This window comes from Canis aureus, chromosome 18 (assembly GCF_053574225.1).
Source record: "Canis aureus isolate CA01 chromosome 18, VMU_Caureus_v.1.0, whole genome shotgun sequence".
Lineage (NCBI taxonomy): Eukaryota > Metazoa > Chordata > Mammalia > Carnivora > Canidae > Canis > Canis aureus.
The window spans coordinates 23,809,810-23,826,188 of NC_135628.1; the positions used below are offsets into that span (position 1 = coordinate 23,809,810).

The 16,379-nt window shown below is 40.3% G+C and overlaps 1 protein-coding gene and 1 pseudogene across 8 annotated transcripts in view; one reads left to right on the forward strand and one right to left on the reverse strand.

The window, feature by feature from the left end:
- CCDC126 (coiled-coil domain containing 126) overlaps positions 1 to 16,379 on the reverse strand; it is a 106,256-nt gene that overhangs the window by 68,647 nt on the left and 21,230 nt on the right. For all 8 annotated transcript variants that reach the window (XM_077856525.1, XM_077856521.1, XM_077856523.1 and 5 more), the window contains exon 2: positions 7,653 to 7,689. The gene's annotated coding sequence lies outside the window, so the exon portion shown is untranslated. The remainder of the gene's footprint in view (positions 1 to 7,652; positions 7,690 to 16,379) is intronic.
- On the forward strand, positions 85 to 1,361 carry LOC144289158 (poly [ADP-ribose] polymerase 1 pseudogene; annotated as a pseudogene).

A 16,379-nucleotide genomic window follows, 5' to 3' on the forward strand; every position in this document is an offset into this window, starting at 1 on the left:
TGACATATGTAATTTTAAAATGAGATATTTATTCCAGAATTTTTTCTCTCCTTCATTCCATTAAAATCGTTATAATCAAAATGTCCTCCCACCATCATTGGCAGCAACAAACTGGAGCCGGTTGCCATCCGAGGAGGAAGTCATTGAGTACTTTATGAAATCATATGAAGAGAAAACTGGGAATGCCTGGCACGCCAAGAACATAATGAAGCATCCTCAAAAATTCTACCTTCTGGAGATTGACTTCGGCCAGGACAAAGAGGCAGTGAAGAAGCTGACGGTGAAGTCTAGCACCAAGTCCAAGTTCCCCAAGCTCGTGCAGGACCTCATTAAGATGATCTTTGACGTGGAAAGTATGAAGAAAGCCATGGTGGAGTATGAGATTGACCTTCAGAAGATGCCCTTGGGGAAGCTGAGCAAACGGCAGATCCCGGGATCTCCATCCTCAGTGAGGTGTAGCAGGCGGTGTCCCAGGGCAGCAGAGACTCCCAGATCCTGGATCTCTCAAATCACTTCTGCACCCTGATCCCCCACGACTTTGAGATGAAGAAGCCCCCATTCCTGAGCAACGCAGATTGCGTGCAGGCCAAGGTGGAAATGCAAGACAACCTGCTGGACATCGAGGTCGCCTACAGTCTGCTCAGGGGTAGCTCTGACGACAGCAGCAAGGACCCCATCAACATCAATTCTGAGAAGCTCAAGACTGACATTAAGGTGGTGGACAGCGATTCTGAGGAAGCCAAGACCATCAGGAAGTAAGTTAAGAACACTCACGCGACCACGCGCAAAGCACATGACCTAGAGGTAATTGATGTTTTTAAGGTCGAGCGTGAGGGCAAGATCCAGCGCTACAAGCCCTTCAAGGAGCTGTGTAACCAGAGGCTGCTGTGGCACGGGTCCAGGGCCACCAACTTCACGGGGATCCTGTCCCAGGGCCTCTGGATAGCCCCATCGGGGAGCACCTGTGACAGGCTACATGTTTGGTAAGGGATCTATTTCGCCGACACGGTCTCCAAGAGTGCCAACTATTGCCACATGTCCCAGAGAGACCCAGAAGCCTGATCCTGCTGGGAGAAGTTGCCCTTGGGAACATGTACGAGCTAAAGCACGCTTTATCATATCATATCAGCAAGCTACCCAAAGGCAAGCATGGTGTCAAAGGTTTGGGCAAGACGACCCCTGACCCTCCTGCTAGTATTACTCTGGATGGCACAGAAGTCCCTCTTGGAACTGGGATTTCCTCTGGCATCAACAACATCTGCCTGCTGTATCCAACCAGTACATTGTCTACTGACATCGCTCAAGTCAATCTGAAATACCTGCTGAAGCTCAAGTTCAACTTCAAGATGTCCCTGTGGTGAGCTGGAGTGAGAGGCCAGGGCGCAGCCCGATGCAGGGATGAGGGTGCCCAGCGCCCTGCACTGCCTGACCCGGCCAAGGCCACCACCCTGCCCCCAGAGATCCACCTCCACTCAGTCTCCTTAGGAAGGATTTTCTTTCTTTTCTTTTCTTTTCTTTTCTTTTCTTTTCTTTTCTTTTCTTTTCTTTTCTTTTCTTTTCTTTTCTTTTCTTTTCTTTCTTTCAGATTTGATTTATTTATTCATGAGAGGCAGAGACAGAGAGAGGCAGAGACATGGGCAGAGGGAGAAGCAGGCTCCATGCAGGGAGCCCCACGTGGGACTCGATCCCGGGTCTCCAGGATCACACCCTGGGCTGAAGGCGGCGCTAAACCACTGAGCCACCCGAGCTGCCCTAGGAAGGATTTTCTGCCAATGTTTGCTCACTTGTTAAGCGATGTCCCCCCACCCCCCTCCGCGCTTTTCAAATCCCTTGTTTGTGTGGGTCTGGGGGTGGGGTGGGGTGGGGGTGGGGTCCCCCTGCGGCCAGCACCCTGGTGGGGACGACTGACAGTAGGACAGGAAGGGGGTTCTATTCTAGACTAGTCCTGCAGGAAGAACCACTAAAGTCACGATGTCTGCCTTGCTCACTGGCTTCCGGGGCAGGGGTCCTTTGCCCTTCTTTCCACATTGAGTTTCAGTTTTGGAAAAATGTTAAGCATTTATTTTAAAGTAAAAATAAAAACTAATTTCATACTATGAAAAAAAAAGTCCCCCTATTTTGTTTCCTAGTGGCAGTAATGCCAACTTAAACTTTCTTGATTATAGTTGTTATATAGGGTTTTTTTTTTATTAATTTGCAGAAATCTTGCTCAGCCGAGGTCACACCTAGAGTCAAAAATAAATAATTCAAAAATTATTCACAAATAGATGAAGGATGCCTGGGTGGCTCATTTGGTTAAGCGTCTGACTCTTGATTTCAGGTCAATACCTTTTTACTCGCTTATGGTCATGTAACCATCATCCAGATCAAAATATAGATCAGCTCCTCAGAAGGTTCCCTAGTGTCCCTTTCAGTCTGTGCCTCCACAAAGGGACCACTATTCTCATTGATGTAGGAAACAAAGGCAAAAGAAAAAATTAAATTTCCTTGCTACTTACAGCCCATTGATGAGTCCTTGAAACAGGTATAGCAACCTTCCTCTGGGAGCTCAGGTGCCTTGATGTTAATACTTTGCTAAGGGCAAAAGGCAATCTCAGTTTAACCCCCAGGATTCTGTAAGTCTACTTTAGCGTGTAAAAATTCCTTGGAAACTTCCTTTATCTCTACCCCTCAATATATATATGTTGGCCGTGGATGGAACTGGAGGGTATTACGCTTAGTGAAATAAGTCAGAGGACAAACATTATATGGTCTCATTCATTTGGGGAACATAAAAAATAGTGAAAGGGAATAAAGGGGAAAGGAGAGAAAATGAGTGGGAAATATCAGAGAGGGAGACAAAACATAAGAGACTCCTAACTCTGGGAAACGAACAAGGGGTGGTGGAAAGGGAGGTGAGCGGAGGGTTGGGGTGACTGGGTGACAGGCACTGAGGGGGGCACTTGACGGGATGAGCACTGGATGTTATACTATATGTTGGCAAATCGAACTCCAATAAAATAAATTAATTAAATAATTTAAAAAGATATATGTCAGCAATCATCCCCTAAGCATATGGTCTGCCAATAAATATCTGAAGGGTCTCATGTTTAAGTTTTATTAGATGGTAATAAACGACCTTTTCCTAACCACAGCTAGCCCCTCAAGGTTCTGGAAACCTTGCTTCCAAAATTCCTTAGAGATTTATGCTCTTCCTAATCCCCTCCCAACTTGAAAGTCTATAATTGGCCACTCCTCAAGACCCCAGGGCAGCTCTTTCTGCCCATGGATCTTGTCCCTATGCTTTAATAAAACCACTTTTTGCACCAAAGATGTCTCAGGAATTCTTTTTTGGCTATTTGCTCCAAACCCTAACATTTTTCTGCATCATTATCTCTAACCTTATATACCATGATAATAAAATGGTGCCATCACATTGCAATATTGTAATGCATATGATAAATTATTGTAACAAAATATTACAAATATTCTCACTTTACTAGTTTTCAGTTATATTGCCACCTCATTATCTCTTAAAATCACGTAGATCCTTAGAATATTTAAGTTATTTATTTATTTATTTATTTATTTATTTATTTATTTTTAAAGATTTTTTTATTCATTCATGAGAGACACAGAGAGAGAGAGAGAGAGAGGCAGAGACACAGGCAGAGGGAGAAGCAGGCTCCATGCAGGAAGCCTGACATGGGATTCAATCCCAAGTCTCCAGGATCACACCCTGGGCTGAAGGCGGCGCTAAACCACTGAGCCACTGGGGCTGCCCTTAAGTTCCTCTTTTAAAACTCTCAGTGTTGTAATATTATGAAGCAAATCAAAACAAGTGTACTAATCAATTTGTTTAAAGTCTCTTCATTTGAGACTCTATCTGAACCTATCACAGCCAGAAAATATGCTGCATGGAACTTAGTTTGATGGTTATTGATACCTGAATCTTATTTATGAAATTTATATAAAACCTTTTTGTTTCTTTGTTCTAATTTCCTTATATTTTATTTGAATGGCATTGTTGTTGAATATCTTTTTATTTTGAAAAACTACTTTCTCTAAAATTAAAAAATTCATTATTTTCAAAAGTTAAACAGCTGTGTAATTTTTTTTTTGTAAAATTTTGCTAACATTAGTAATAACAATGAATAGTTTATACCAAATAATTGTCAACAGTGCAACTTCAAAAAAATTTCATTTTCCTCCAAAGGCCACAAATTGCTCTTGGCTTGAAATCTTCTATTTTTTAAGCTTTTCTAATGCATCTTATATCTTGTCTAAATTAAATCCAATTATTTTGACAAAACTTAATGTTTTGAGGGATCCCTGGATAGGTTGGCGCTTGCCTTCAGCCCAGGGTGTGATCCTGGAGACCTGGGATCGAGTCCCACGTCAGGCTCCCTGCATGGAGCCTGCTTCTCCCTCTGCCTGTGTCTCTGCCTCTCTCTCTGTGTGTCTCTCATGAATAAATAAATAAAATCTTTAAAAAAAAAAAAAGTGTGTGTATATACATGTGTGTATAATTACTCAACAAGACTGTACAATCCAGTTGAAGTTGATAATGTAAATATTTCAGGGTTTTTTGTATATGATTTCTTTTCTTGCTTTACTAGCCATTAAATTAATAATCTTATACTTAATTTTCCCCATCCTAGATAGTGATCATTATTTGTCTTAAATGTTTATCTATTCTAGCTTCAACTTTCAAAATCATTTATTCTGAATTTCGAAATGTTCTGCTGCTTTCTGTAAATGTTGCACCATTAAAATAATATTACTTTAAGAGTATTACAATAATGTCCTATGTCAGTGTTTACTTGCGTTGATAAATGCTACCATTGTTTGCTGATTACTCAGTCTTTTCTTTTCCCGGCTCCATAATAGCATGTGTGTGCCAGTGACATTTCCGTTCTTTTAATAAGAAATCTAAATATTTCTAGTCACAAATACTTTTGTTGGCCAAAACTGACCTTGAAAATTGGTTGTGAGATATGTAACAGTAACAGAATACATAGCTTTAAACTTAAAATATAAAATATAAATCCTATAGTTTTACATTCCATTTGAAAGCATTTTGGTGCAAAGGAAATTACTAAATTTTTGCTGAATGAAAATAAAAATTAAAAATTGTAATCATTCAGGTGAAACAGAAGAATATGATAATCATTGTCCAGGATCATTGTTCAACAAACATTGAAAACCTCAGGGTTTCTCTTGCTCACTCACCTGCTGATTTCATGTATAATTCTCTATTAATTCTAATTGCTTCAGTCAAATCCTACCTTAATCAGTAAAGAATGTGAAATTATTAAGATTTCATTTGACCCATTCAAGTTGTGTATTTGAAGAGAATAATTTTCTTCCTGCTTTTATTGCATTGATTGGTTATTAAATCTCCATTAAAGATACAATCTCCAATCTCCTATTCAAGAATCTTAAGTGGATCATTCTCAACAGAAGTCTGCTTGCTATCATTGTTTCAACTTTTAAAATTTTAAGCAGACTAGTTCTTCTAAAGACTTCCTACTTTAGGGTGCCTGGCTGGTTCTGTCAACAGACATACTACTCTCAATCTCAGGGGATCATGATTTCAAACCCCATGATGGGCATAGAATATGTTTTTTTTTTTTTTTTTTTTTTTTTTATGATAGTCACAGAGAGAGAGAGAGAGAGGCAGAGACACAGGCAGAGGGAGAAGCAGGCTCCATGCACCGGGAGCCCGACGCGGGATTCGATCCCGGGTCTCCGGGATCACGCCCTGGGCCAAAGGCAGGCGCCAAACCACTGCGCCACCCAGGGATCCCAGAATATGTTTTTTTAAAAAAGACTTTATTTTTCATTTCTCTTCAGCTTTTATTATTTTTGAGCTCCATTTTTGTATTTTCTGTATCTGTGATGACCTTGACTTGTATTTATTCTCAATGATCTAAATTAAAAATAATCTGTAATATATTCAGATTTTACACAACTTAAATATATTTTCATTTTAAAAGTTAATACAGGGGCATCTGAGTGGCTCATCTGAGTCTGACTTCAGCACAGGTCATGATCTTAGGGTCCTGGGATGCAGCCCCAAGCCCCTTGTCATTGAGCCCACTGATCACCTCCTTGCTCAGCAAGGAGTCTGCTTCTTCCTCTCCCTCTCCCTTTGCTCTCTCTCTCTTTCTCTGTCTCTGTCTCTCTCTCTCTCTCACATAAATAAAATTTTTTAAAAAGTTAAAATACATGTAAAATAAAAATTAAAATGAAATTTCATATATTACTTTCAAAGAAGTCTTTTTTCTTCTAAAGTATCCAAAATTATTTATTACGTTAAAATGCAATACACAAATTATAATTAATAGATATTAGAGTATTCAGCCAAAATTGTTTAAATAAAGCTGAATTTTAAATTCAGTTTTCTGAAAATTTAACTAAGCCTTTTAACATTTTTATGAAAGCAAAACTATTCTTAATTCTATCTTTCAATGTCCAATTTAAAGCATCAACTTTCCATTTTAAGCATGTTATGTCTAAACTACACATACACATTTGGTAATATGAATTGTTCGTTATTGCAAAAGTTCCTCAGCTGCTACATTTATCTGTCACAAACAGTGCTAATGTAGGAGTCCTGCAAACTGAAATAGAGAGCAGCAAAGAAATGAATGCTCAGTGATACTGAGAAAGGACACTTCATTACGCAATAATCTATTGCATTTGTAGCATCTGAAAGGAAGGATTTGTCAAGTAATTAATTCATTTTCTCTCTCACCTAAGCGTTTTTGCCATCTAAGTGCTCCCTGTCCTCCAAAGTCACGTCCACCTCCAAGGGTGGCAGCAGTGTAACCTACAGACCTTCACAACCATGAAGGGGTTCATACCTATTTTTAAGGACATAGGACAACACAGATATGCGGAAGTGTTTCCCTGAGGCCTAAATAGCATGAGTTCTAACCTAGGATGCAAATGGTTACAGGTCAAGCCATGCTAGCCCTAAGTACCAAGTCAGTGACCAAGGTGCCCATGTATACTTTAAGAAATGTACTTTTTGTTTCTTTGTGATATGTGAAGACATCTAAAGTGCAGAGTCCAGAGTAGAGGTGCCTTCACCCAGGTCTAAAGTACCGCACCTATATGGCCTCCCGTCCTTTGCTACAAACAAAATTATGATAAACATTCTCATTTCTGTCTCCTCAAGGATCTGTGAAGAGTATCTCTGAGATACAAACTCAGGAATCAAATTTTTAATTTCACTAAATATTGATTGCTCACTAGAACAGCCATATTAGTCATACACTCCCTTCTGAAGTACATATTTTCTCTATTATTCCACACAAATATATCATTTTCAAAACCAAGTTGGTATTGTACTTTACCTATTATTTCACAGTTTGAACTTCTCATTTGTCTAGTTTGATATTGATCCATTGGCTGGATCCTTTAGGCAAGATTGTCTACCTGGTAACCACTCAATTGTACCAGCATCTGAGCTGTATTTTTGTATTCTTCACTCAATTAATATACTTCTTTATCCAGAGCACAGACTATAGCAGATTATTAAGAGCTGTTTCAGGCATTGGGGACACAAAGACAAATGAAGCATAATCCCTTACACTCAAGGACCTTGGAGTCTGGAAGATGCAATAAGAAAACTGTTCCAAAACCTTGTAGAATTCAGCACTTACTGTCATTTTCACTTCTTCTTTCACAAATTCATTAATCCTATCAAAAGAAAGAAATGTTAATCTTAAAATACATGTCTCTAGCAAACTCTCACTTGCAATAATGTGTTTATTTGGTAAGAGCACATAAATGATACTTTGATCCTTTCCAGAATCTTGCCTAGAAGCAAAATCAGGTTCGAGTACTCCATCTTCCCCTTCTTTTTTAATGGATTGGTTATTTAATTAGGTTCTTTGTAAGAAATTTATTTATTTTTAAAAAGATTTTATTCATTTGAAAGAAAGAAGATGCACAAGGTGGGCAGGGAGTGGCAAAGGGAGAGGGAGAAGCAGACTCCCCACTGAGTGCAGAACCTGACAAGGGGCTCTATCCCAGGAACTGAGATCATGACCTGAGCTGAAGACAGACACTTAACCAACTGAGCCACTCAGCAATGCCTCTTTGTAAGAAATTTAGAACACCAATTTGTGAGGGTAAATTCCATTTGTGGGAGAAAATTCAGAATGGAGGTAGCCCTGAAGCTGAGGAACAGCTCTGATTTTTGGCAGAATTTGTAAGTCTATGGCTTTCTGATCAACCTTGCTGTGCTCTGTAATCTCACGTTTCTCTTTCTCCATGTTGAAGATCTCACCTTCCTGGTGTCTGAATTTATGCAGCTTCTTCTTGAAGTAAGCATCAGCAAGGTGTTTTAGGATTTTCACACTGTTGATATCAATTTTGGTGGAGGTGGCAACAACAAATTTCTAGTGTTCTATGCAGAGAAATCCAACTGAGAGCCAGAGGTCTGGTCACAAGTAATAAGCCACTGCTCAGTTCGTTCAGGAAAACCACCCTCTTGCCTCTGTGGCACCTAATGAGGATAATCAAAATGGTGCCTCTTTCTTTGTGTCTCTCGTGAATAAATAAAATCTTAAAAGATAATAATAATAGACAAATAAATAAATAAAATTATGTAATCAGAATTGAATATTTAAAGGCAACCCAATCCTCTTGATCATTGAACATCTAGCACAGAACAGGGCAAATATATATTTAATGAATGATAATAAGTGAATGAAAATATCTTCCATGGATTTATGCTTGTTTTTTCTTTGAACTTTATATAATCTGAACATTTTTGTACTTTTTTTTTTTAAATTTTTATTTATTTATGATAGTCACACAGAGAGAAAGAGAGGCAGAGACACAGGCAGAGGGAGAAGCAGGCTCCATGCACCAGGAGCCCAACGTGGGACTCGATCCCGGGTCTCCAGGATCGCGCCCTGGGCCAAAGGCAGGCGCCAAACCGCTGCGCCACCCAGGGATCCCCATTTTTGTACTTTTTAAGATATAGTTGGATATTCCTATTGTTATAAAAATTTATAACTTAGGTAGTCACTCTCCCCCTACATCACTGTCATTTTTTTCTTCCGTTAATTCCAATTTTTAAAGCATATACAAAAAAAAAAAAAGCATATACATCTTTCTGTGTTTGTAACTAGTAAAGATGTTAACTCAAGGCTGTGGGAGCTGCTCAGAAAAACCTTCTTGGGCCTGACACCCCTCACACCTACATGTAATGATTTTCTTTTTCATGGTCAGCAGAAGGACCAACAGCCAGTGACAACTACTTTATTTATTTTTATTTTTTTTACGATTTTATTTATTCATGAGAGATACAGAGAGAAGGCAAAGACATAGGCAGAGGGAGAAGCAGGCTCCCCACAAGGAGCCCAATGTGGTCAATCCCAGATCCCCGAATCATGCGCTGAGCCGAAGGCAGACGCTCAACCGCTGAGCCACCCAGGCATCCTGACAACTGCTTTAAAGAAAGATCTATGCCCTTTGCAAACTGAGAAGGTGATATTCCATATGACAGAATTTGAAGCATCTTTTGTTTTTGATAGTCTATAAAAACACTACAAGATATTCTGTGTATCCCAAATAAGATGAAAAAAAGGTGTGATAAAGCGTTGCTGTTAACCTAAAATTTCTACCATTGGGAAAGTTATAAAAGGAGGACGAACCCTTCTCCCTGTTTCCCTCAACTGTTGCTGATAATAGCTCAAAAGTTCCCATAGTGTCAGTGCTGTTGGCTGTGGGCAAAACCCATGAGGGACTAACTGCAGCCAGTCTGGCCTAAAGCTATGAAGACTACTAAAAGAATCCTGTCTTTAGCAGGAGCCTGAATATATGGTGGGTAATGTCTGGATACTGCTTTGTTTTGTTTTTGTTTTTGTTTAAGATCTATTTATTTGAAAGAGAGAAAAAAATAGAAAGAAAGAGCAGGAGGGAGGGGCAGAGGAAGAGGGAGAAGCAGACTCCTTGCTGAGCAAGAAGCCTGCCTAGGGGCTCAATCCCAGAACCCTGAGATCATGACCTTAGATGCTTAACAGACTGAGCCAGCCAGGAGTAGGTGCTTTGCTTTTTATTTGCTAAGAAATTAAGGGGACATGAACCATTAATCAGTCTTTGTTGTTTCTATCCTTTAGTCTCTATCTCACTGTAATCAAAAGAATTAAAGTGTGTTCCTGCCCAAGAAGTCAGGCAAATCCAATTTGGGTAGGCACTAAAACTCTATTATAAAATATTAAGGCAAATTGAGTTACTTATTATTTCAAAACTGTATGCTTTTCCTATCCTGTATAAACTCTGATATTTTAGATGGAACATAGCCTTATTTTGACACCATAGATAAATCTTGCCATTAAAAAATATGTGCTACAAGGGTGCCTGGTTGGCTCAATCAGTAGAGCATGCAACCCTTGATCTCAGGGTTGTGCATTCAAACTCCATGTTGGGAGTGGAGCCTATTTAACTTTTTTTTTAAAGTGCTACATATTGTATAATTCTATTTATATGACATGCCCAGCATAGGCAAGTCTAGAGAGACAGAAAATAGATTAATGGTTATTAGAGGATGGAGGGAAGGAAGGTAAGGAGTGACTACATAATTGGTACAGGATTTCTTTTTGAAGTAATAAAATACTCTGGAATTAACAGTAATAATGGGGGATCCCTGGGTGGCTCGGCGGTTTGGCGCCTGCCTTCGGCCCAGGGCGTGCTCCTGGGGTCCCGGGATCGAGTCTCGCATCAGGGTCCCTGTGTGGAGCCTGCTTCTCCCTCTGCCTGTGTCTCTGTCTCTGTCTCTGTCTCTGTCTCTCTCTCTTTCTCTCTGTGTCTCATGAATGAATAAATAAAATCTCTTTTAAAAAAAAGTATTAATGGGAGCATCTGGGTGGCTCAGTTGGTTAAGTGCCTGCCTTCAGCTCAAGTCATGATCCCAGGGTCCTGGGATGGAGCCCTTGCATAGATATCCCTGCTCAGTGGGGAGCCTGTTTCTCCCTCTCCCTCTCAGTGCTGCCCCTCTGCTCGTGCCCTCTCTCTTTTTTAAATAAATAAATAAATAAATAAATAAATAAATAAATAAATAAAATATTCTTCAAAAAATAGTAATAATGGTTGTAGAACATTGTAGTTATACTAAAACTCACTCAATCATGCAGTTTAAATGGTAATTTTTAGGTTATGTGAATTTTATCTCAATAAAAAAACTGGAAGGGGGCACCTGGCTGGCTCAGTCGGACAAGCATACAACTCTTGATCTCGGGGTTGTAAGTTCAAGCCCCATGTTGGTTGTACAGATTAGTTGGAAAATGAATAAATTAATTAAAACTTTTTTAAAAATGTTTTTTAATCTGGTTTCTTGTGCTCCGGTATTTTAAATTTAGTTTTGTCAAATGTAAGGGGACATATAAAACAACAACTTATATAAAGCTGCAGAAGACTAATATTAATAAAAGATGAGTTGGCCAAAGGGAAGAAAGAAAAAAAAAAAAAGAAGGAAATGTGTATCTTTGAGACGCCTACCTGCATTCAGGGACCCATGTGGCCTGGAGCCCTACCCTTGGCTTTCTAGCATGCTCATACTGCCACCTGGTGGCATTGAATCCCCAAAGCAGTCTACCGTCCTACCACCCTGAAGGCTGTCCTAGCTCATCTGAATTCCCACATCAGAGAGGATCCCCACACTTATGATTGGCCATCTCTTACCTATTCTTCCCTCCAAGCTTGTCCTCTTCTGGTTGTAAAGGACATGCAAAATGAAAACCCAAGTGAGTAAACATATTAAGATCTAAATTCTGGGATGCCTGGCTGGCCTGGGCATGCAACTCTTGATCTCTGAGTTGAGTTCGAGCCCATGTTGGGCATAGAGTTTACTTTAAGAAATAACAAAAAGATTACTGGGATCCCTGGGTGGCGCAGCGGTTTAGCGCCTGCCTTTGGCCCAGGGTGCGATCCTGGAGACCCGGGATCGAATCCCACGTCGGGCTCCCAGTGCATGGAGCCTGCTTCTCCCTCTGCCTATGTCTCTGCCTCTCTCTCTCTCCCTGTGACTATCATAAATAAATAAAAATTAAAAAAAAAAAAGATTACTAAAATCCCAAATAACTTATAAACATATTAACTCAGAGAGGTGGCAGAGGTAGAACTGCAGACACACCCCCATTTGTTGCATCAAATAAATATGCATTGAGCCTGCTTTGTGCTGGGTATTGCTCCAAGCCTAGGAATATACCAGAGAATATAATTGATGAAAATGGAGCTCATGTTCTTGGGGTGTGGGCAGGACAGTAAAAATGAATGAACATATTAACATGGATGGATTTCATCAACATAATTGTGTGTGTATAACTTAAGTTACATTATATGAACAGCCAAGGAGTACAGGTTAACCACATGTTAACATGAGGAAAAGCACCAATTTGTAGCATTTGCTGATTTCTATAATATAAATACTCCTGTTGTGGCTAATTCTCAACTATTGGTGGTTTAATAACCAGCTCACAATATTCCTACAATGTTTTTTTTTAAGATTTTATTTATTTATTTATGATAGACAGAGAAAGAGAGAGAGAGGCAGAGACACAGGCAGAGGGAGAAGCAGGCTCCATGCCGGGAGCCCGACGCGGGACTCGATCCCGGGACTCCAGGATTGCGCCCTGGGACAAAGGCAGGCGCCAAACCGCTGAGCCACCCAGGGATCCCTATTCCTACAATGTTAACATTCAGTCCTTGCAAGCCTGTATGAGCAAGCTTCAGCACCCACTGCTGAATCAGTTGACCCTGCATAAGAGCATGGATGATTCATTCATAATAATGGAAGGGAAGAAACAGTAGTTGGTAGAGCTTGCTGTTAGGTGAGTAGATAAGGTAGTGGGAGCTTATAGAAATTATCTTGTTTTCGGGATCCCTGGGTGGCGCAGCGGTTTGGCGCCTGCCTTTGGCCCAGGGCGCGATCCTGGAGACCCGGGATCGAATCCCACGTCGGGCTCCCGGTGCATGGAGCCTGCTTCTCCCTCTGCCTGTGTCTCTGCCTCTCTCTCTCTCTCTCTCTGTGTGACTATCATAAATAAATAAAAAAAAAAATTAAAAAAAAAAAAAAGAAATTATCTTGTTTTCCTAGTGATAAAGGAAGCAAATGAGTTGAAGAGGGATAAGTTTTGAAAATAAAGAAAAAGGAAAGAGGAGGGAGGGACCAAGATGGTGACATAAGAGGCTCCTGAACTTTCTTTTTCCCATGGTTGCATCAGATATATAGCTATATGTGGAGCAATTCCCTCTGAGGGAAATCAAGAAATTAGCTGAGTGATTTTTACACATCAGGCAAATGAGATACACTCTTCCCATAAACTTCACCTCTGGTACAGTACCACACAATCAAGAGAGAATCCCCAACTCCATTTCATTAAGATCAGTCCTCACTCAGGAGAACCAGCTTCTCTCTGAGGATCAAAGGTTTTGGATCACATATCTAGTGTCCCAACTTGTAAAGCTTCTACCTAAGGGATGGGCCCCCCAATCACCTTGCTTTGATAGTCAAGGGGGCTTGTATTCACAGCAAACAAAGAAGTAGTTTTTAAATAGGCATTGGTGAACTTTCCCTGCCCCCACCCCTGAGCCCTACATCTGGGCTCAGCATAGAGGGAACAGATAAAAATGCCAGTTTTTTCTCCCAGTTTCTCTCCAAAAGAGGTTTAACTCCCAACATTCATAGCTACTGCCTGAGAGTCCAGCTTCTAATAAGCCTGCATCTAGGTGCTAACTGTGATCCTTCCTTTTGGGACACTGTCAGGTCTTGGCACACCTTAAGTTACTGGGAGCCATTAAGAAGAAAAATGGTAGTTTGGATCATCACAGTTTTGAGAGGCAACTAGGAGCTCAGGTCAGGCTGATTGGCAAGGTTTATCTCCTGCACAAGTCATGCCTCTCAGATGGGAGATGCGGCTATCTCATATAATGTACAGAAACCAACACAGAGAGTCAAGGAAAATGAAGAGGGAAATATGTTCCAAACAAAAGAAAAAGATAGGGATGCCAAGGTGGCTCAGCGGTTGAGCATCTTCCTTTGGCTCAGGTCATGATCCCAGGGTCCTGGGATCGAATCCTATATCAGACTCCCCACAGGGAGCCTGCTTCTCCCTCTGCCTATGTCTCTCTCTCTGTGTGTGTGTCTCTCATGAATAAATAAATAAAATATTAAAAAAAAAAAAAGATAAATCCCGGGCAGCCCAGGTGGCACAATGGTTTACTGCTGCCTTCAGCCCAGGGTGTGGTCCTGGAGACCCGGGATCAAGTCCCACATCAGGCCCCCTGCATGGAATGGAGCCTGCTTCTCCCTCTGCCTGTGTCTGTGCCTCTGTGTGTGTGTGGGTCTCTCATGAATAAATAAATAAAATCTTTTAAAAAAATAAATCCCTAGAAATAAATTGTAATGAAATGGAGACAAGTGAGAGAACCCAACAGAGAGTTCAAAGTAACAGTCATAGTAGGGTGCCTGGGTGGCTCAGCCAGTTAAGCATCTGACTCCTGATTTCAGCTCAGGTCATGATCTCAGGGTCATGAAATCAAGGCCTGAGTTGGGCTCTGCACTTGGTGTGGAGCCTGCTTAGGATTCTCTCTCCCTCTGCCCCAACCCCCACCATTCTCTCTCTCTGATAAATAAATAAATAAGTCTTTTTAAAAAATAACAGTCATAGGTCAGAACAATGCATAAACCAACAAAGAATTTCAATAAAGAGATAGAAAATATTAAAAAGTACCAAATAAGGGCACCTGAGTGGCTCAGTGAGTTAAGTGTCTAACTCTTGGTTTTGGCTAGGGTTGTGGTCTTGGAGTCATAAGATCAAGCCCTGTGTTAGATACCACACTCAAAGTGGAGTCTGCTTATTCCTCTCCACCCTTCTCTGCTCCTCTCCCCACGCTCTCTCTCTCTCAAATTAATACAATTTTAAAATATTTTATTATTTATTTGAGAGAGAGAGAGAGCCAGAGAGAGAGCACAAGTGAGGTAAGGGGCAGAGGGAGAAGCAGACTCCCCACTGAGCAGGGAGCCTGATATAGGGCTAAATCTCAGGACTCTGGGATCATGATCTGAGCTGAAGGCAGTTGCTTAACCAAAAGTGGATTTTTAAGTCACCCAGGCGCCCCTTAAAAAAAAATTTTTTTTTTTAAAAAAGATACCAAAAGGAAATCACAAAGCTGAAGAATGCAATGACTGAACTGAAAATTTTAATAGAAAAAAAATCATCAAATCACAAAGGAAGAGAATGAGAGAGGAAGAAAGGAACAAGGAGACTATAAAGCATCTGGAAAACAATTAACAAAATGGCAATAGTGCAGTTTGCAAGTGCATATTATCCATGATTACTTTAAATGTAAATGGAATAAATTATCCAATCAAAAGACATAGAATGGCTGAATGAATAAAAAAAACAAAACTCAACTACATACTATCTACAAGAGACACGCTTCAACTTAAAGGGCACACATAGACCAAAATCAACAGGATGGAAAAATATATTCCATGCAAATGAAAACTAAAAGAAAGCAGCAGTAGCTATACTTACATTAGACAAAAGAGACTCTCTCTCAAATAAATAAATAAAACCTTTTAAAAAATAAAATAAAAGCACAGATTCCAGCCACTATAGCTCCCATTCCCAATATTATAAAGATGATAGATGACATCCAAAGAACCCAGGGCCCCTACTTTGCTGTCCAAGATTTAGTCAGACATGTTTTACCTGGTCCTAATAACAGAAGACCCACACTTCAATTTTCTTTCAGTTTTGAGGGTACCCGGTATACCTTTACTGAGCTTCCCAGGAATTAACTAAATAGCCCTGCCATCACACATACCCTATGCAAACAAGATCTAAATTCACTCAAACTAATCCACTGCTGCCTTCAACATCATATAGATGACATTCTACTGTGGAGGTCCTCTGAGGATGTCATCAGGAAGACTTACACCTAGTAAGCCAACATCCACAGCAAAGAGGATGGACCCTTGCTCCACATAAGATCCAAGGACTGGCCACTTCTATTCAGTTTCTTGACATGGTTGGTCAGGTGAGAGCTACAAAATTCCTCTTGCTATAAAATATAAAATATCAACTCCTCACCATTAAGCCTCCCACTACACTATGGCAGGCACAGCACATATGATGTCTTTTCATCTTTGGACTACATGTTCCACACTTAACCATATTACTTAGGCCTATTTATGCCATTACATGAAAATCAGCTTTCTTTTCTTCTTTTTTCTTTTCTTAAAGATTTTATTTATTTATTTATTTATTTATTTATTTATTTATTTATTTGAGAGAGAGAGAAAGTACATGAGCAGCACAGGAGGGGCAGGGGGAAGAGACTATGGGGAGACACAGGGGGGCAGGAAAGGGATA